Genomic DNA, 22,743 nt, shown 5'->3' with positions numbered 1-22,743 from the left:
CTCTCTCTCTCTCTCTGTCTCTCTTCTCTCTATTTATCTATCTAGGCATAAATCTGCAAAGCTTTATTTGATATGGTGTATGAACAGAAGTTATTATATGGTAGTTAGAGAATGATGGTTGATAGTAAAATATCTACAAGTGTTGTTCCAGCATCGAACATTAGGAACTCGTTTCGATTCATACAGTGCTCTTCTCTGTGGTATATAATAATGACAAGTAGTGAAAATTATGACCACTTGATCGATAGCTGAAGATCATGCACTTCAGAAAACAGGAAAGTGAGCACCCTGAACCAGTGATACACACACGAACAAGGTTTATTCCCATATACTAGGGCTACAGTTTATATGTCATACACAAAATTGAATAGAGGCTAACTTTTACCTGCAGTTCACTGATCTGTGGTGCCTAGAAACATGGAACTGCATAGAAACATCATCTACAGATGGAAAGTGTTCCACAGTTCTTCCACCTGATATTGCTGTAGCTCACCATCCAGAGCTGACCAGACACCATTCCATCAAGTCTTAATTGGGCTGAAAGGCAGGGGAGGTGGGGGTGGGGATGTGGGTCTGAGGATCACAACACTGGTAAGAAAGTAGAAAAAGATTGTAGAAGGGGAGCCTCATGAGGAAATCTTTCACATTAATTTTGAATATTTCTGATTTTTTTTCCTGCTTGATATACACTGGCAGTGTGTTACAGAGTAAAAAAATCCACTTTGTGTCATATAGAGGGAATCAAGGCATATATGAATATTATTTTTCCTTCCAGTATTATGGTTGTGAACTGGAGAGTTCATCCTAAATCACCACTTGTTATTAAGCACAAATACCACTAGGAGTACATGTATCAGCATGACAGTGCAACAATCCTTAAGTCCTTGGATAGGCTTCAACATGATATTCAGTTATCAACTTTATAAAACACTCTTACAGTGCTTTCTTGTAGAAGACATACTTTTTTCAACCTAGGTGCATTGCCAGAGAAGGCTATGCCCTAGGACAATACTGAGTGAAAGTATGCTAAGCATGCTAGCAATCCCTTCTGTAGATAAACACAATGAGAGCATTTTGTAAATGCAACACACGCAAAACTGAGCTTTCTTGGTTAACTTATCCACATTCTGGTGCCATCTCAATTTATTATCCATGTGGATGCCCAGGAACTTCATCACTGGAGTCTTATCAAGTGTATGTCCATGGATCTCTATTTCTGGTACCTGGAAGTCATTTTAATTTGTTTGGAATTGGATAATACAAGTTTTTGTAAGATCAAGTCTTAAGCTGTTGGCTGTGTACCAATTGTAACACTGCTATGTAATTCTCCCAACTGTGTTTGGCATGAATGTGTTTTAGCCCATTATCACTATGCTTGTGCCATTAGCAAACATTAGTTTTTGGATAGTTCTACAATGTTCCTGGTAAATCATTTATGCAGAAACAAGAACATGAGTCAGCCTGATACTAAACCTTGTAGCACATCATATTTAACGTTTTCCCACTATGAATTTTGATTTAGTTCTATTGCATAATTTGCTAATGTGACCATCTGTTTTCACGAGTGATTTAATTATTACACAAATTAAAATCCTGAGTGAGTGAAGGACAGCTTCAGTCTTCGTACTAGAATTCTTCCAATATCACTTAGCTTACAGAAAGATCCTGTCAGCTAACTGGTTCAGAAACATTTATGTTGGAAAAAGTGATGTGAACAATTGCAGGTATTCCAAACAGAAAGGCATGCAAGCCACATTTAAGAGAAATGAAAATACTAACTGCATCTTCCCTCTAAATTAAAACCTGTACTATCTCAATGGAAAAGCATCCAGGGACTTCAACTTGCAGAATTTCTGTTTGAAATTATGGAACAATGAATGGAAGTAATATATGTATAGAATATACTAGATTAACTAAGTCCCAAAATAATTTTAGATATTCTGTCATAAAGCTGTATAATAAACCACTGCTGGCAGTTACAAATGTACCACACAATTCCTTTCAGGCATATCTGCAGAACCTATTAATCAACAGCTATGTCTATGATTTAGAAGAGCTGAAGACCTTGGTGAAAGAAAGGGATAACTCATTTTTAGGGGGCACAAAAAATTAATTTTAAAAAATTTAGACATAGTATTTTGTTATATCACTTATATAGGTCTTCAGATTTATAATAGTGTCGTTTTCTAAATACAGTGTGTAATTTTTAAAGTAAAATGTAAATGTAATGTGTAATTTTTAGTGTGACATCTCATTGTTGTATACACTGAAGAGCCAAAGAAACTGGTAGACCTGCCAAATATCATGTAGGTCCCCCACGAGTAAGCAGAAGTGCCACAGCACAATGTGTCATGGACTTGACTAGTGTCTAAAGTAGTGCTGGAGGGAACCGACACCATGAATCCTGCATGGCTATTCATAAATCCATAAGATCTCTTCTGAACAGCACGTTGCAAGGCATCCCACATGTGCTCAATAATGTTCATGTCTGGGGAGTTTGGTGGCAATTGTAAGTGTTTAAATTCAGAGGAGTGCTCCTGGAGTCACTCTGTAGCAATTCTGGACTTCTGGGGTGTCGCATTGTCCTGCTGAAATAGCCCAAGTCCGTTGGAATGCATGGTGGACATGGATGGATGCAGGTAATCAGACAGGATGCTTACATATGTGTCACCTATCAGAGTCATATCTAGACATATTAGGGGCCCCATATCACTCCAGCTGCACACGCCCCACACCCTCACAGAGACTCCACCAGCTTCAACAGTTCCTTGCTGACATGCAGGTTCCACGGATTCATGAGGTTGTCTCCATTCCTGTACACATCTGTCTGCTTGATACAATTTGAAACAAGACTCATCTGACCAGGCAACATCAACAGTCCAATGTTGGTGTTGACAGGCCCAGGCGAGACGTAAAGCTTTGTGTCGTGCAGTCATCAAGGGAACACGAGTGGGCCCTTGGCTCCAAAACGACACAGTACTGATGTTTCATTGAACGGTTTGCAAGCTGAAACATGTTAATGGCCCAGTATTGAAATCTGCAGCAATTTGTGGAAGGGTTGCACTTCTGTCACATTGAATGATTCTTTTCAATAGTCATTGGACCCATTCTTGATGGATCTTATCCTGCCCACAGCAATGTCAGAGATTTGATATTTTCCCAGAGTCCTGATATTAGTGGTACATTCTAAATGGTCATACAGGAAAACCCCCCCTTCATCACTACCAAAGAGATGCTGTGTCCCATCACTCGTGTGCCGACTATAACATCACGTTCAAGCTTACTTAAATCTTGATAACTTGCCATTGTAGCAGCAGTAACCAATCTAACAACTGCACCAAACACTTGTTGTCTTATGTAGGTATTACTGACCACAGTGCCATATTCTGCCTGTTTATATATATCTGTATTAGAATACACATACCTATACCAGTTTCTTTCGCACTTCAGTGTACATGATCAGCGGCTGATGAATAATATTAAAATAACAAATAAAACTCCATTCATGCATAGGGAATGCTTTAACCTCATATGATTTTAGTTTACTTAACAGGATTTTGCAATTTGCATGATCAAAGGACTTGGCAAGATCATGTAAAATGTTAACAGGATAATTTTTCTGTTTACTTCCATTACAAATAAGTCCATAAGACCAGATATTGCTTTCTCCATAGTAAAGCCTCATTGAAATCAAATTCAGCTGTAGTTACAATGTTATTTCTCAGAAAGGTGGTCCTCTATTCTGTTGGTGGCTTGTACAGTGTGCAGTATGTGGCAAGTAAAATCATTGTCTTAGCAGATGTTGTTCGTTCTTATGAAATACATTGATTGACAAAGCTCCCCTTATTTGTCTTAGAGACCAGTTAGGAGTATGGGTGAGGAATCACATACTGGTTGTGGGACATGGCCAGAGCATCAGGCCAACAAATGGATGTTCTCTCTGATTCTCAGCTAAGTGTGATGTCCATCCTTTCCTCTCTCTCCAATTGCTCTTGAACTTTGTTCCACTGCAAAACAACATCTTATATGACCAGCCTGATGGACTGGTTGTCTGTTTTCCTACACCCGGACATGCACTACTGTTTACAGATATTTCAGAATATAATGAGAAGTCATGAAGTCTATCTTTTATTCAAAATGACACTCCATTTGGATGTACACATCTTGATATCCCTTAAATTTACATCTGATACCCAGTGCAAGCTGGTATCAGAAGTGGGATCCCCATCTTTCAGTCTACAATCATCATCAATAACATCATCGCTGATGTAGCAGACTTCTGCGAGTCTTGGCCATCTGTAGAAGGTGATTCCATTCCCCTGTTTAGTGTTGAATTGCTCAGTTTTGACTTCCAATTTTCCTTACATCCTCTCTGACATCTTCCTCCCACCTTAGCCTTGGTCTTCCAACTCTCCTGGATCCATCAGGCACTGTGCTAAATATCTTCTTAATAATTACGTTATTTGCTCTCAGTACCTGTTTTGTCTGTTTGAGCCTTTCAGTCTTAATGTAGCTAACAATATATGGTTCATTATATAGATTATGTGATTCATAGTTGAATGTCCTCCTCCAGATACCATTTTGTTTCACTTGCCCAAGAATTTGTCTCAAGATCTTTCTTTCAAACAAGCTCAGCTGCCTTTCTTCAAATTTTGTTAATGTTCATGTATAGCACCAGATGTCAGCACTGGTCGTACTAAAACTATATACATCATGGTTTTAGTTTTTCTGAACAGCAACTTAGATTTCAGAAGTTTTCTGTGGCCCTGGTAGCACTTGCTGGTGGACAATATTAATTTTCATTTCAGAGCTGTTCTTACAGTTTACTTCTGATCCTAGGCAAGTGAAACTATGCACAACATCAAACTTACATGAATCAATTTGTGTGGATGGGGGTACATTTGTATAATATTTCTTAGTTAGAGGCATACACCTAATTTTCCCTTCATTTGTCTGTAGGTTCATTTTTGTAGTAGCTCTTTCAAGACTTGTAGAGGATTCTTCCATTGTTGTTGGCATACTTGCAATTGTATCAGTATCATCAGCATATACCAGCATATGAACTGATTTGTACAGGATAGTTTCTCTTGTACTGATGAGGGATAATGCACCTCCCTGTCTTACTCCATTGTTTGTAATCACGGCACTTGTAATTAATTCTGTATTTTAATTTGACTCTGGGTGTTTTATCAATACTGTTATAGGCTGATCTTAAATCTATAAAGACGTGATTTATCCCAATTGTTTTCATTTTTCTAGTATTTGCCATATCATGAAGATTTTATCACAAATTCCCATGTAGTTAGAGAACACTATAGTATCACCTTTCTTGTGTATTGGGTATATGACATCTATGTTTCATTCATAAGCAGTATTTCCATCTATCCAAATCTTAAATACAAGCTTGTGCAGATATTTGAAAAATTCCTTTCCTGCATTTTTAATGAGTTCTGCTTGTAGTAGATCCATTCCTAGGCCATATTATTCTTTGGCTTCTTGATGGCTGCCTCCATTTCCTCAGCAGTTGATACTGGTTCCTCTGTTTTTGAGTTCCTTGTGTTTACAGAGGATTAGATTCCTTAGTTTTCAGCTGTACCGTGATTCGACAATTTGTCAAAGTGCTGGTCCCATCTTCAGTATATTGCTTCATCACTACTCAAAATTGAACCACCTGTACTTCTACATAAATTCATTCTTGGTTGGATATCCTTTCAGGTCTTATTTAAATTCAGATAAAAAGCTCTCACTTTATTCATCTCCTCCAGCTGTTCCATTTCTTCCAGTTCTTTCCTTTCATGCTCTCTCTTTTTCTTCTTGTGCAGCCTCCTTCCTTCTCTTCTTGCTATTCTATAACCTTCTACAGAACTTCAGGTATGGTTTACCTGAAGCACTCTCCTAAAGGCTTCATTTTTAATTGCTGTTAGTAGTGTATACTCTTCATCAAACCAACCATTACGTATGGCTCAATTTACTCTTCCTAGACCCTTATGACCAGCTTATGTAAGGATGTCCTTTAGGTTCTTCCATATTTCCTCAATACTTTCACTGTCAGGAAATTGTGGCAGGTCTTCCTTAAGGAGGTCAGAGACTCTCTGAGTAGACTCAAGCTCCTTGAGAGTATTAACATGGAATTTTCTTGCATGAGATCCATGTACCTTTTGACAATATACACATAATTGAATAAACAAATACAGAAATGCATATTTAAAAGAATAAAAGGCTTAACTGTTACAGTTTTGTACATAGTGTTTTAAAAATTGAATTGAATTGAATTGGAAAATAATTAAAAGTGTCTTGGCTTACAATTCACATCAATTCTGAAATATCTTCATCAGCAAGACATATTTATAATTTATGTACACCATTAAAACCTACAGATTGTAACCAGTACTCTTGATGAAGTTAACTATCATTTTATATAGACAAACATCTTTAGTACACAAAAGAGAAGAAGCTGATTGAGGAAGATGGTAGCCCATACTCAGCAATGTCTTCAGAAAGACCAACCATTCATGATCAAATTTGGGGCACATAAATAAGATGTGGTTGACATCAGCTTCCGACTCAGAATCACACTCACATGTTGGTGAACTGTAAACATTGATCGAATGTAGATGTTGTGGGAAAGAGGCATGATTGAAGCGGAGTCTTATGATGGTAGAAATCGTGGATCGGTCCAGATGTGTCCTCATGAACCATGGCTATGAAGGAATCTGAGGTTGTAGCACTGCATAATAACCACCTTTTGTCTGTAGAGAAACGCTCCACATTTCCTGCCATTGTTGTCTTGCGTGATCCTTGACTTCACGTAAGTAGTCTGTATAAGGAAGGTGCAGATCCAGGATGGTGCCTAAGGTTGCCACTTGTTTGGCTAATGCATCAACTTCATCATTATAGAGGATACCAGAGTGCGAAGGTACCCACAACAAATGGGTCGTCCGGCCCGTGCATGTGCTGCAAATATATTCAGATATCACACCCAAGATATAACTGTTGGTTGTTTTGTTCCATCGACTGTACTGAATGTTTTTAAGAACGCTTTGCGAGTCAGATACTATCAATATCTTGGGGAAGGAATTGCTAGAGACAAACTTAAGTGCTTCCAAAACTGCCACTGTCCCTGCCGTAAAAATAGAAGTGCTCGTAGGCAGTTTGAAGGTTTTGTGGATCTGGATCTGAGGGCAGAAAAAAGCGCATCCTGTACACTCTTCTTGCGGAATTTTGGAGCCATCAGTATATACACAGAGAAAACCTGGCCATTGTGCTTGAATGAGACGATTGAAGCCAACGTTGACATTAGTACTGTCCAGTCAGGTCATACTTAAATAATGGACTGGGATCTGGGAGCAGAGTGTTTGAAGATCATATTAAAAAACAGGTAGATGCGCTGAACGCCATCCTTGTAATAGATATTCAAGTTCTGATTGTTGCTATTACAAGGCAATGGGTCAGAGTCAACATTAGCACTTATCTAATTTCTAACACCCATTAGGTTGGACAGATGTTTTGGATTAGGAGGTGGTTGGTCTGATAAAAGTGTTTTCATCTGGAGACTTCCAAGTCATTTTATGAGTATTTCTGTGGTTAAAAATTGTACTGCCCACTACTGTAAGCCTTGAAGATGCAATGTGTGCAAGTCTGATGCCACTGACATTGAGCTACCATGAAGGCTGTATTTACCAATACAAGACTGATATTCATCTTATTTTTCTATTTTAGCATTCATATCTCCAAAAATTATCCTACAGTATTCTCCTGAAGAGCCATTGTGTACTTCATCTAACTCATCATAAAAAGCAACCTCCTTTTCTCCAGTCTTCTCTTCATTTGAGGCATGAGTGCATGTAAGACTGTAGTTGAAAAATTTTCCTCTGATTCTGAGTCTATACAGTCTGTGTGATTTCATCTGGAAGTCCACAATAAGATATTTTTTCTTCTTATTTACAATAAAATCAATACCAAAACATCTCACATCTTGAATAGTTGAAATACCTGGTTGCCACTCGTCCACCTGATCAAGTAATTTCTTTAAACCTCCAGCACAGCAGAGAGTTAGAACATTCTGTGATCCTAATCACAAGTCCTTTAGACATCTGCCAGTTTGTCGTAAACAGGCTGAGCTGTGCACGGCTCACATTTATCCCATTTATTGTTTGTCATCTTCTATTACAGTACTGCCACCTCGTTTTCTTATTCCATTTACTGGCATCACTAACTTCCTGCCTTACCTGGCCGTGAACAGCAGTAGCAGTGCGTATCGATACCAGGTGTACTGGTATGAAATGAGCGCTCAGATACAAATGTTTCGATAGGGAACATTTGTTGTCAATGAGCCTTAATTTTTTTTGTTTGGTTGGTATGACATCTTTCAAAGATATTTAGTATACATCAAGTCATGGAACAAACGACATCATATGTTTTCATCGTGTTAACAATGTCGAATTTTGTACCAGAAAGTGATGATTTGTGGAAAGCATTAATTTTTTGTTTTCATTTGAAAAAAAGTGCTGCAGAGTCTCATCGAATGCTTGTCGAGGCATATGGCGATCATGCTCTATCAGAAGAAACATGCAAAAGATGGTTTCAACAGATCAGAAATAATGATTTTGATGTAAGAAATGAAGAACATGGAATACCACCAAAAAAGCTCGAAGACGCCGAATTGCAAGCAATATTGGATGAAGATGATACTTTAGTCAGAAGAAAATGGCAGAAATGCTAAATGTTGCACAACAAACAATTTCTGTCCGTTTGAAAGTTATGGGAAAGATCCGAAAGTGTGGAAAATGGGTGCCACATGAATTGAATGAAAGACAGGTGGAAAACCGAAAAACCATTTGTCAAATTTTGCTTCAAAGACATGAAAGAAAATCAGTTTTGCATCAAATTGTTACTGGTGATGAAAAATGGATTTATTTTAAGAATCCTAAACGGGAAAAATCATGGGTTAATCTGGGACGACCATCAACATCGACTGCAAAACCAGATCGATTCGGCAAGAAGACAATGCTGTGTGTTTGGTCAGATCAGAAAGGTGTGGTGTATCACGAGCTTCTAAATCCCAGTGAAACTGTGAATACTAATCGCTACAGACAACAAATGATCAATTTGAACTATGCATTGATCGAGAAAAGACCAGAATGGGCCAGAAGACATGGCAAAGTAATTTTTTTACACGACAGTGCACCTGCACACAAAGCAAAACTGGTTCAGGATACAAGTAAAACACTTGGCTGGGAGCTGCTACCCCACCCTCTGTATTCACGACTTGGCCTCTTCTGACTACCATTTGTTTGCATCAATAGGACACGCATTGGCTGAGGAACACTTCGATTCCTACGAAGAAGTTGAAAATTGGGTGTCTGGTTTGCTGCAAAAGACGAACGTTTGTATTGGCTAGGTGTCCACAAATTGCCAAAAAGGTTGTTAAAATGTGTAGAAAGCAATGGTCAGTACTTTGAATAAAATGTTTTTACTTTTCAATTCAAAATTAGTGTTTCAAATTCACAAAAAAACGCTCATTTCATACCAGTACACCTGGTAAGTACACTGTCGTACCATCTCTAGAGTGACTGATAGTATTTCTGGGTCATTGTTTGTCTGGCAGTCAGTTGGAGATGGACAAGCATTGCAGTTGGGACGCAGCAGCAGTGAAGTCGGGGACGGAGCACCAGTGACGCACCGACAGCCAGTGCTCGCCAACCGCTGGCGACACACGTGAACTATCTGACGTAGGGAGATTGGAGTGGGACAACCGTTAGTTGGTCGTTCGGTTGGTCATCTCATTGGCTGATGTATACTTGTTCCTTTCACCATTTCCAGGTCTGGGCAGTCGGTCGGTTGGCATGGAGCAGCAAGGAATTCTCCACGGGACATAGTCTGGCTGGGGCCGCTGGCGGTATCTATGCGGTGTTGGAGTGTGTGGGGCTGTTCCCATTTGTTCCCATTGCTAAGAGGTCTGGCAGTTTTAGTTTAATCCACCAGCAAGTCAAGACTGTTCACATTGTGTCGTTTAGAGTTTGTTGTCAGCTGTTGGGATATTCCCGCGAGCGACAATGTGGTTTTCAAGTTGGAAAATTCTAGCCACCCTCCGGGGGAGTTTCACTGTATTTGGTTACTTGAATTTAAGTGCACCAGCGGAATCTTCTGCCTTGTGGCCGTTAATGTTCTGGTTACCTGCCCTGGATGTTGATGTAAATTTCAGGCAGTGTAGTTCCTCATTGTGTTGTTGCTGTCCAGCGTAGTGTGTAGTTTGACAGCTCCATGTATGATTGGTTGTGGGCGCCAATATCTTCTACGTTGTTCCATTGTACTCCTTGTTGTGCCCTGGACAGGTGAAGTGGGAAGTTATCTTGTTGGTGGGTTTGTTGACTGTCAGTTGGTTGGGTTGTCGTCAGATCATGAATGGTTGGCCTGACTGCCTGTCTCACCTAAGCAAGTGTTAGTGTTTGAATTCTGAGTCGACCCTCGAACATCTGACCACCATTGGGTGTACTGCCTTTTTTTTATTTGTTCTTGTTGTTTGTACTTATATGGCTTCTAGCCAATTTTAAATTAAGGTTGTTTTGCCTTAAGTCGTAACATTCTTTAGGTCTTCAGCCTTATTTAAAGAACTGTTTCATGTAAGACCTTTGGCATTTTAAAGGTTTTAATGTTGTTGAATTTTAAGTGCTGTGCTTTCAGCCAATTTTGAGTTTGAGTTGTTTTGCTCTTAAGGCCTTCAGCCTAGTTCAAAGAACTGTTTCACCTAAGGCCTTGAGTTTTGCCTAATTAAGAACTGTTTTAAGTAAGGCCGTGTTTTTTTTTTTTTTTTTTTTTTTTTTTTAATTAATGTTGTTTAGCCTTAAGTGTTGGGCTTTCAGCCGATTTTGAATTCAAATTGTTTGCTCTGAAAATCTCAGATTGTTTGGGCCTTCAGCCTAAATAAAGAACTGTTGTAAGATAAGGCTTGCCTTTTAAATTTCTGATTATGCTTGTGTTTTAAGTTATTGGCCTTCAGCCATTTTTAAATTAAAGTGGCTTTCAGCTGGTAATTAAGTCCCAAAGATTAAAGCTGTGTGTTTAAAAAAAATTTTTTTTAGGCTCTTGTAATGTTTGATCAAATAATAAAGTTGTATATTCGAGTGTAACTAACAGTCCCTTATTTTCGCCCCTTTTCACAATTTAAACTACCTGTCCTGTCCCTCGGGTTTAGCGGGGTGTATCACAGGTCATGCCAGCTATTTCTTCATTATATTTCAGAACATTTGATTTTTACAGGTTGCGTTGTTAGCCCAACATCAACTCCCAGTGATGTTGGAGTGCTGATGTTTTCTGTTAGTGTTGGCTCCATTAGCTGATGGGTCATCATTTTAAAGCATAAGGAACTCATTTTTTTTGCCATTGCGTGACTTAACCATAAACATTGTGTGCATGTTGCCCAGGGGTCATGGCATGTATATGCATGCATCAGACTTGGCAGGGATACAAGACATTTCTTGTGTTTTGTTAGTACATTTCCACCAGCAGGAAGTGCACCCACAGGGCCATATAGTATCTCACTAACTGTTTCAGTCTATAAGGAAGGCTGTAATTTTCATGATAAGCTTTGACATGAATTAGACAAAAAGCCTAGTTGCTGCAAGCATGTATCAGGAAACTACATTGTGACATTTCTGCCACTTGTCCATATGCCAGCATCTAAGCTGGTCATTCAGATGCCATATGCCTGTGCCATGCTCACTGGCAAGTTCCTCACCGCTGCTCCACACCTTCCTTCTGCTTCCTGCCTGGCCTTGCAGCTCACCTGCTATCCAGTATTGCACTGCTGAAGTGTGATGCTTGATTTGTTGCAGCCAGCCAGCCTTCAGCTGTCACTGCAGACCGCCCAGGCCATCCTCATCTGTCATGTCATTCACAAAGTCTGACAGATGCCATGACAGTTCATTTTCCATTGCTCATGGTTGTCCACTTTGCCACATTGACAGCATCACTGCACATCACAACTAATGTAAGTGTCTTAGAGACAGCAATGCTTTTCAGCCACCAACCCATCATCCAATGATTCCGAGGATGTAGCTATTGCCAGAGAAGAAAAATTGTATTTTTATCCCTTATGAAGCGGAGTTCCAGGGAAATAGTGCAGAGTTTTGTTTATCCTTGTCAGCAATTTTGTTGAAAAAAAAGTCCACTAACACACACACAAATTGAGTGTAGTGCAGAAGCGAGCAGCAGTGATCCACTTAGAACTTTGCAAGATCAGAAATTGGCTCTTATTCCTGAACTAACACACACACAAATTGAGTGTAGTGCAGAAGCGAGCAGCAGTGATCCACTTAGAACTTTGCAAGATCAGAAAATTGCTCTTATTCCTGAAACACTGAACTGCAGGAACATCTAAAAGCAAAAGAAAGGCCATCATCAGCTAGAAAAGCAGCAGACTTAAATGTTTAAGCAACCCCTGATGACTCTGTACGGCACACTTTTTTTTTCATCACAGTCCAGCATAGTGAGCAGTAGTCCTGCAGTTACTTTCCCTCCCTTTTCAGGAAATTTCTATGAGAATGTTGTCACATCCGTCGTCGTTGTCGTGTTTTTATGTAGGACCAGAATTTCCTTGGGTTCTCTGCAAGATCTTTTGCTACATTATGACAGCAGTAGAAGTTGAATGCTTTGTGCACTGATCTTTTTGAAGATGCACAAATTTCTACCATTTTTCCCCGTCACCAATTCAGTGGTGGATTAAGAGACGGGTGGAGGTGGCAGTCAGCCCCAGGCCTCTGGTCCTGGGGGGGGGGGGGGGCCTCAAAAGCTCGAGGCTCTCAATATCCCAGGAATACACAATTTTTAATCAAAGCCCAAACAATGCAGTTTGAAGTTCTAGGTCCCATATGTATGAAAAATATAAACATAGGTGCAAACTTACCCTATTACCAAACCATTGCAATTTTCAATGGATGTGTTCAGAATCTTTGAAATTTTTGTAAAATGAATGAAAATTAAAATGTGTAGATTAATAATCAGTTGTCTCTTAAACACAATTATTCTACATGAAACATTTCTGATACCTATTCCATCTACACAGTTGTACTATAAGTACAGTTTAAAAATATGAGCATTAGTGCAATGAATAGCTTAACAGTTTGACTGATCAGTTTTTTAACTAAAGTATTACATTATGAAAATTACTTTCATTTTATAAATACTAGAGTAGAGTCATCTAGATCTAAGCAGACAGTTTTCATCAACCATAGACATCAAGATCAACACAAGACTCATCTCAGAGAAATTGCACACCTAAGTAACTGTAAAAAAACCTTTTGCAACTTTGTTATGTTGGAAAAGACGACAGAGGATATCTCAAAAGGTATTCAACAGCAGCTGCATACTGTAATGTGCACTGGTCTAATTTACATCAATGGCATTTCAATGTTAGGTGTACATGGAACAGTGCAAAGAAAAATTCAGCAAGACAGTACAGCAGCTCTGTTCAGTCACTGTGCTAAACATTCCATAAATCTTTGTGGAATTCACGCATTCTGATGTGCTTCCTTTAGCATCACCTGTTTTGGAACTGCAGAGAAATTATATTCATTGTTCTCATCTTCTACATATTTGTTGTTGTTGTTGTGGTCTTCAGTCCCGAGACTGGTTTGATGCAGCTCTCCATGCTACTCTATCCTGTGCAAGCTCCTTCATCTCCCAGTGCCTACCGAAACCTACATCCTTCTGAATCTGCTTAGTGTATTCATCTCTTGGTCTCCCTCTATGATTTTTGCCCTCCACGCTGGCCTCCAATACTAAATTGGTGATCCCTTGATGCCTCAGAACCGATCCCTTCTTCTAGTCAAGTTGTGCCACAAACTTCTCTTCTCCCCAATCCTAATCAATACTTCCTCATTAGTTATGTGATCTACCCATCTAATCTTCAGCATTCTTCTGTAGCACCACATTTTAAAAGCTTCTATTATCTTCTTGTCCAAACTATTTATCGTCCATGTTTCACTTCCATACATGGCTACACTCCATACAAATACTTTCAGAAATGACTTCCTGACACTAAAATCTATACTCGATGTTAACAAATTTCTCTTCTTCAGAAACGCTTTCCTTGCCATTGCCAGTCTACATTTTATATCCTCTCTACTTCGACCGTCATCAGGTAGTTTGCTCCCCAAATGGCAAAACTCCTTTACTACTTTAAGTGTATCATTTCCTAATCTAATTACCTCAGCATCACCTGACTTAATTAGACTACATTCCATTATCCTTGTTTTGCTTTTGTTGATGTTCATCTTATATCCTCTTTTCAAGACACTATCCATTCCGTTCAACTGCTCTTCCAAGTCCTTTGCTGTCTCTGACAGAATTACAATGTCATCGGTGAACCTCAAAGTTTTTATTTCTTCTCCATGAATTTTTATACCTACTCTGAATTTTTCTTTTGTTTCTTTCACTGCTTGCTCAATATACAGATTGAATAACATCGGAGAGAGACTACAACCCTGTCTCACTCCCTTCCCAACCACTGCTTCCCTTTCATGTCCCTCGACTCTTATAACTGCCATCTGGTTTCTGTACAAATTGTAAATAGCCTTTTGCTCCCTGTATTTTACCCCTGCCACCTTCAGAATTTGAAAGAGAGTATTCCAGTCAACATTGTCAAAAGCTTTCTCTAAGTCTACAAATGCTAGAAATGTAGGTTTGCCCTTCCTTAATCTAGCTTCTAAGATAAGTCGTAGGCTCAGTATTGCCTCATGTGTTCCAACATTTCTACGGAATCCAAACTGATCTTCCCCGAGGTCGGCTTCTACTAGTTTTTCCATATGTCTATAAAGAATTCATGTTATTATTTTGCAGCCGTGACTTATTAAACTGATAGTTCAGTAATTATCACACCTGTCAACACCTGCTGTCTTTGGGATTGGAAGTATTATATTCTTCTTGAAGTCTGAGGGTATTTCGCCTGTCTCATACATCTTGCTCACCAGATGGTAGAGTTTTGTCAGGACTGGCTCTCCCAGTGCCGTCAGTAGTTCTAATAGAATGTTGTCTACTCCAGGGGCCTTGTTTCGACTCAGGTCTTTCAGTGCTCTGTCAAACTCTTCACACAGTATCGTATCTCCCATTTCATCTTCATCTACATCCTCTTCCATTTCCATAATATTGTCCTCAAGGACATTGCCCTTGTATAGGCCCTCTATATCCCTTCCACCTTTCTGCTTTCCCTTCTTTGCTTAGAACTGGGTTTCCATCTGAGCTATTGATGTTCATGCAAGTGGTTCTCTTATCTCCAAAGGTCTCTTTAATTTTCCTGTAGGCAGTATCTATCTTACCCCTAGTGAGATAAGCCTCTACATCCTTACATTTGTCCTCTAGCCATCCCTGCTTTGCCATTTTGCACTTCCTGTCGATCTCATTTTTGAGACGTTTGTATTCCTTTTTGCCTGCTCCATTTACTGCATTTTTATATTTTCTCCTTTCATCAGTTAAATTAAATTTTTTTTTTTTTTTTTTTTCCTTGGAGACACCAACTGGTGTCTTTTGCAAACGTCATAGCGTTTTTTTACAAGTTTAGTACAATATATATATATATATATATATATATATATATATATATATATATATATATATATATGTATGTATATGTATGTATATGTATATATATATATACACACAATAATTTATTTTAGTTTAATATTAATATTCACTTAAAGAGTATAAACACTTTGTCAATCAAGAAATGTTTCAGTTTCACTTTGAATAAGTTCCCTTTGTGGCACCTTTTGAGCTCGGTAATCTGTTGTACCATATTTGACCACTAATGCATGGACTATGGTCTGTTGTTTTTAATTTTGTTCTTTGTCTGTAGTAGCAATCTTTATTTCTTGTATTATAGGCATGCATATCAGAGCACTTTGTTTCTTTGTTTTGATGTGTCACAAAAAATATAATTAATTTGTAAAGATACAGTGAGTAGACTATGAGGTATTTATGATGAACAAAGATTTCCCTGCATTAATCTCTATACCCTAATCCATGGATATTTCTGATTGCTCTTTTCTGTAGAGTTAATATTCTGTTCATATGTATGTCGGCAGCACAACCCCATATCTCTATCCCGTAATTAATCTGTGCAAAAATGGTTCCATAATAAATTGTTTTTAATGTCTGATGTGGAACTACTTTTGATAACTGGCTGATTAGATGTAATGAACTGCTGATTTTATTGCATAAAAGTTTGATATGGTTTACCCATCTTAGATTTTCATCTAGGTGAATACCTAGAAATCTGCAGCCTTCTGAGTCCACTACTTCAATTCCACCTATGTTATTGATAGAGGTTTGGTGTGAGTTTGTAAGTTTAAATGGCAATAACTGAGATTTACTGATATTAACTTTCAAACCTTGATCTTGGAAATAAGTAGTTATTTGCTGTAGTCCCTCAGTTGCTACCAACGTTAACTCATCATTTTGTTTACCAAGAAATAACAGTGAGGTATCGTCTGCGTAGGTTACCAATTGGGAGTCGAAAGGTTGCTCTATATCATTTATGTACACTAGGAAAAGGAAAGGGTCCGAAATTGAGCCCCGGGGTACACCTTGTGTGACTGTCTCATATTTGGACTGGAAATTAATGATCTGAATATTGATTTTGTAAGTCAGCTTTGTACACTGCATGCGGTTAAATAAATATGTAGCCAGCAATTGCATGGATGCAGCATTTACATTGTATGACTCAAGTTTACTTAAAAGTAACTCATGGTTTACCGAGTCAAAGGCCTTAGTAAGGTCTAGAAATATGCTAGCTGTTTGCATTCCTTGATCAAGGGCACCATATGTTTTGTGAAGAAATTCCGTAATTGCTGTGATAGCACTATGATCTTTTCGGAATCCATGTTGTGTCTCTGTTAGGAACTTATTTTTCAAGAAATAGTCACTAAGTTGTGTCAGCAGCACAACTTCAAATACTTTGCTGAAGACAGGTATTAATGATATGGGCCTGAAATTTGAAATCTCTTCCTTGGATCCTTTTTTATGCACTGGTTTAACTGTGTTCCATTTCAATACATTTGGAAATGTATGTTCTCTGATACTGCAGTTTATCAGGTGGGTGATTATTTTAACTAATTTCTAATTACATTTTTTAATCACAATACTACTCAAACCATCCCATCCAGATGAGAACTTATTCTTTAGGTTATTTATTATCCTGCCTATTTCTTTTTCACTTACTTGTTTGAATTCAAAAGGTGGCTCTTCAAAGGGGCAGAGCTTTACCTCACTACTCACAAGTGTGTTATTAATTGGACTAACAGCTGCAGATATAAAGTATTCATTGAAAACATTGCAGACTTTATTAGGATCTTTAATTGTGTTTCCTTCATGTCTTATAATTAAAATTTCAGTTTCTGGCTTCGGTGTGGCTTTGCGAAATTGATTTACAATTCTCCATGAGGTCTTGGCTATATTGTCTGATTGAGCTATTTCACTGCTGTATATCTGTTTTCTTAGATTTGAAAGCTCTTTCTTAAAGATTTTCTTGGCTTCGTTGTACTTGGCCTTAAAAACCTGCAGGTTTGTTGACTTGTGTAACACATCCAGGTCCTGGATGTTTTGCCTGAGTTTTATCATATTTGCTGGAAGTATCAGTCTGTTGGTTTTTGCACTTTGGTTATGGGTGAACACTCTTTGTATTTTCTTAACAGGGCAGCATCTGTCAAAGTGTCTTAGCATAGTATCACAGAATTTGGCCCATTTGTTTTCAGATCCTTTAGTCTGGTAAACCAGATTCCAGTCCTCTATAGCTAATTTATTTCTTAGGGCAAGGATGTTACCCTCTTTTAGTATTCTTTTATTTTTGATAACTTTTGTCATTTTTGGGATGCTTGTGTTTACATACTCTACAAGCTGGCATTTGTGGTCAGAGTAGTGAAAATCCATATTCCAGCACCTAACACTGTCTTTAATATGTTTACATAGTATAACGTAGTCAATTCTGCTAGATGTGGACTTTGTTACCCTGGTATCACTATTTACTACATTTATGAGATTATACGAGTTAAGAGTATCTATTAACCTCATATTACACAAACTGGAAGATTTTGCCTCAATATTCAGATCACCAAGTATAGTTAGGTCACTGGGACCACAATGTCCCACTACTCTACTAAATATGTCTAACTACATCAGCCTTTGGTGGATGGTAAATCCCAATAACTTTATGTTTTCTCGTAACCTCTCTACACTCTTTGGTGTGGACTTCAATGCCTGTCACTTCAATCAAGCCTTCTTTGTTGTACTGGTCTAGATAGTTTATTTTCTTGTACTCGAGATTCTCACTAATGTAAACTGCCACACCACCACCCTTATGTTGCTGTCTACAATAACTATTTGCTAAGGACTAGCCCCCTAGTTTACAGTAAATAATTTCATCAGATTTTAATCCATGCTCAGTTAACACTACTATATGAAGTGACTGTTCACTTACAAAAACCTGTAATATATTAAGCTTATTTCTAAGGTACTATATGTTTATCTAAAAACAAAGATGATGTGACTTACCAAACGAAAGCACTGGCACGTCAATAGACACACAAACAAACACAAACATACACACAAAATTCAAGCTTTCGCAACAAACTGTTGCGTCATCAGGAAAGAGGGAAGGAGAGGGAAAGACGAAAGGATGTGGGTTTTAAGGGAGAGGGTAAGGAGTCATTCCAATCCTGGGAGTGGAAAGACTTACCTTACGGGGAAAAAAGGACGGGTATACACTTACACACACACACACATATCCATCCACACATATACAGACACATATATGTTTAGGTGCATGAGCCTTAGTGGTATTTTTAACCTGTCACTCTGATTATCTTCCTTTAAAATGCACTGAGTTGGTTCACTTACGTAAGTTCTGGATCCAGGCACTAAAAGTGTTCCTGTTCTTTGGCGATCTTGCATTTCTCGATCTACTACCCAACCTGGCTTCTGTCTGTCTAGTTGTCAAGGTAGCTGTTGAGGTGCCTTCTTGCTCCGTACAGTTCGAGGAGTTGCCGAGCTGCCTGGTGTTGCAGTAACTGGAGTTGTATACTCCACCACATTTGATTAAGTAAGTGATGCTGAAGAGTCTGCAGTTGATGCAACAGCTTCTGTTGTTTTAACTAGCTGGCTTGGCCAGTTGTTTTTACCCAGTCCTGGGAATTTGTTAGTTGCTTTACTTTCCCACAAAAACCTGTCACTTTGAACTTTGGGTTTTATTGGTCTTGAGGATCTTCTAGGAGCACAATGTGTTTCTGGACTTTTGAATATCCTGTTCCTGCAAACTGATCTTCCTACTCCATTGTTTGTTACTGTCCTCTTGACAACATTCTGGTTGATTTTTGGTACTGTAATTTTTTCTTGCTGTGGTGTTATTTGCTCAGTTCCATCTGGATCCTTCCGCTCTAGTGATATTGCAGGCTTTAGTTGATTTTTTGGAGAGACGGATGCAAGTAGAGTTCTGGCCATTTCTTCCTTGCCATTAGCATTTAGGTGTAGTCCGTGAGAAGTGTACCAGTCTCTATTCTCAGGGACTGTTACAAACTGAGTGTTTTGGAAAGATTTCACTATTTTGGCTATTTTCCTATTTGTTCTCCTGGTTTCATCGTTCACACAAGACCAGCTTTCAAGATCATATCTATGGGGTATCCCTACTATGATTACATTTGTGTGCTTAATTAATGCTGATGTAATAGCGTTTAATGCCTTGTCTGCTTCGTTTTTGGCTACATCATTTGTGCCACCCCAGATTATAACTGTGTCATTCATTGTGAGATCTTGTAAGTTGTTACAGCTTTCAAGTATTGAAGTTAATGGTACACCTGGTATAACATTTCCTTGGATTACGAAATTATTATGACTTTGATGCATTAAGTTAGCTGCAACTGATCGCCCATGGCTGTCTGCAAACACTGTTATTCTTTTTTTGTGTTTAGGTGAACTTTTTGTGTTAGTGCTGTGTCTGTTGTACGAATGTTTCTTGCTACTTATGTTGTTTTCTTGAACTATGAAGTTTTTATTTACCCCAGTGCTTTGATGTTCACAATTTTCGTCTTTTTGTAGCACATCAAACCTGTTCCTTGTCGTAATGTATAACGAGGAATCATTCGCAGTTTTTTTCACAGCTTTAGATGTTGTTTTAGGCGTAATATACTGATTTTGTTCGTTAGATGTAATTGCTACACACTGGAATTTCTCCGATTCTGCATGTCTCCTTTCCGCAACTTTTGATATTTTAGTACAAGCTAAGCACATCCTGTCACTGAAAGTGTTGTACTTTTTACACACGCAACACGTATTTTCGTAAATTTTACTCTTGTTGGTCGAGTAATTCGACTGATTATTTACAATTGGCGCCATGTTGCGAGGGACTATCAGCTGCTCAGCATTTTCGTTTCTTAAACGCGAAATGTCATATCCTAAAACGTCCACAGTTTTTTGTAAACTTGAAATTTGTTCTTTTAGCTTCACGATTTCACTACTACAATTCCCATAGACATCTGTTTTTAAGGCACAACTGTAACTTTTGTTCACTTGATCACTACACACAACCGCACTAGACGCCATCTTGGAAGTGAAGTTACCCAAGGATTTCTACTAGCCCTCGTCTTTTTACCTACTTGATCCTCTGCTGCCTTCACTACTTCATCCCTCAGAGCTACCCATTCTTCTTCTACTGTATTTCTTTCCCCCATTCCTGTCAATTGTTCCCTTATGCTCTCCCTGAAACTCTGTACAACCCTCTGGTTCTTTCAGTTTATCCATGTCCCTTCTCCTTAAATTCCCACCTTTTTGCAGTTTCTTCAGTTTTAATCTATAGTTCATAACCAATAGATTGTGGTCAGAGTCCACATCTGCCCCTAGAAATGTCTTACAATTTAAAACCTGGTTCCTAAATCTCTGTCTTACCATTATATAATCTATCTTAAACCTTTTAGTATCTCCGGGGTTCTTCCATGTATACAACCTTCTTTCATGATTCTTGAACCAAGTGTTAACTATGATTAAGTTGTGCTCTGTGCAAAATTCTACCAGGCGGCTTCCTCTTTCATTTCTTAGCCCCAATCCATATTCACCTACTACGTTTCCTTCTCTCCCTTTTCCTACTATCGAATTCCAATCACCCATGACTATTAAATTTTTGTCACCCTTCACTATCTGAATAATTTCTTTTATTTCATCATACATTTCTTGAATTTCTTTGTCATCTGCAAAGCTAGTTGGCATATAAACTTGTACTACTGTAGTAGGCGTGGGCTTCGTATCTGTCTTTGCCACAATAATGTGTTCACTATGCTGTTTGTAGTAGCTTACCCACATTCCTATTTTCCTATTCATTATTAAACCTACTCCTGCATTAGCCCTAATTGATTTTGGGTTTATAACCCTGTAGTCACCTGACCAGAAGTCTTGTTCCTCCTGCCACCGAACTTCACCAATTCCCAATATGTCTAACTTTAACCTATCCATTTCCCATTTTAAATTTTCTAACCCTCTTGCCCCATTAAGGGATCTGAGATTCCACGCTCCGATCCGTAGAACGCCAGTTTTCTTTCTCCTGATAACGACAACCTCTTGAGTAGTCCCCGCCCGGAGATCCGAATGGGGGACTATTTTACCTCCGCAATATTTTACCCAAGAGGACGCCATCATCATTTAACCATACTGCATGCCCTTGGGAAAAATTATGGCCGTAGTTTCCCCTTGCTTTCAGCCGTTCGCAGTACCAGCACAGCAAGGCTGTTTTGGTTAGTGTTACAAGGCCAGATCAGTCACTCATCCAGACTGTTGCCCTTGCAACTACTGAAAAGGTCGCTGCCCCTCTTCAGGAACCACACATTTGTCTGGCTTCTCAACAGATACCCCTCCGTTGTGGTTGCACCTATGGTACAGCTATCTGTATCGCTGAGGCACACAAGCCTCCCCACCAACGACAAGGTCCATGGTTCACGGGGGGGGGGGGGGGGGGGGGGGGGTGTACATAGATGGGTATTACTTATAGAGAAAAAAAAAAACCATGAAAAAGTTTGAAACAACTGTTTGGTACCAGTATTCAGTAGAGTTGTCATTAGTTCAGTTAGAGTCATAAAAGGAAATGTGAAAACAGCTGTCGGCCTTTGAAAGATACAGAGGATCCATCTAAGGCAAGCAAGCTTGCTCCTTCCAGCTACAAGTTATTCTACCTTTTTGACCTACATCAACACACAATACTGGAAGAAGCAAATTTTGCCCAACAGTAACTACAGTCTCCGGAAATGACTTTATATAAAGGACTACCCAAATTAAAGACAATGAATAAGTTTTAGTTATGGAACAAACTACTATTATACACAATGCTGTTACTTTCTGCACTACACTAAAAATGCAGTGATATGGACATTAACTTTGGCTGACAAGGAACACAGAGAGTAAATAAATTAATGGCGAGTCAGTTGGCTCATGATGCTGGATTATTGATTCAAGAAGATCGTTGATGAATGTTTGAATGCATAGAACGATTTACACAAGAATTATCTCAACGATACCCAGCCATGAAAGAAATCACCAAAAATTTTCCAGATTGTTGAAACAAAATTTATGCTTGATGCTTCCACTGACGCTCTTGCTGTAGCACTGAAATATCTTGTACAAATGTATGATGCATTTGTGATGTAGTGGACGCAGCAAGGAATAAAAAGCATTGCATTGTTTAGCTGCAACAGGCAGAACACGTGCGTTGTTGGT

General features: G+C 38.7%; 1 protein-coding gene across 2 annotated transcripts in view; it reads left to right on the top strand.

Moving 5' to 3' along the window:
- The window catches only part of LOC126455654 (arylsulfatase G-like), a 117,604-nt gene that overhangs the window by 8,219 nt on the left and 86,642 nt on the right, over positions 1-22,743 (top strand). The gene's annotated exons all lie outside the window — the stretch shown is intronic.

Source organism: Schistocerca serialis, chromosome 2 (assembly GCF_023864345.2).
Source record: "Schistocerca serialis cubense isolate TAMUIC-IGC-003099 chromosome 2, iqSchSeri2.2, whole genome shotgun sequence".
NCBI lineage: Eukaryota > Metazoa > Arthropoda > Insecta > Orthoptera > Acrididae > Schistocerca > Schistocerca serialis.
This window is presented reverse-complemented; position numbering and strand designations above follow the sequence as displayed.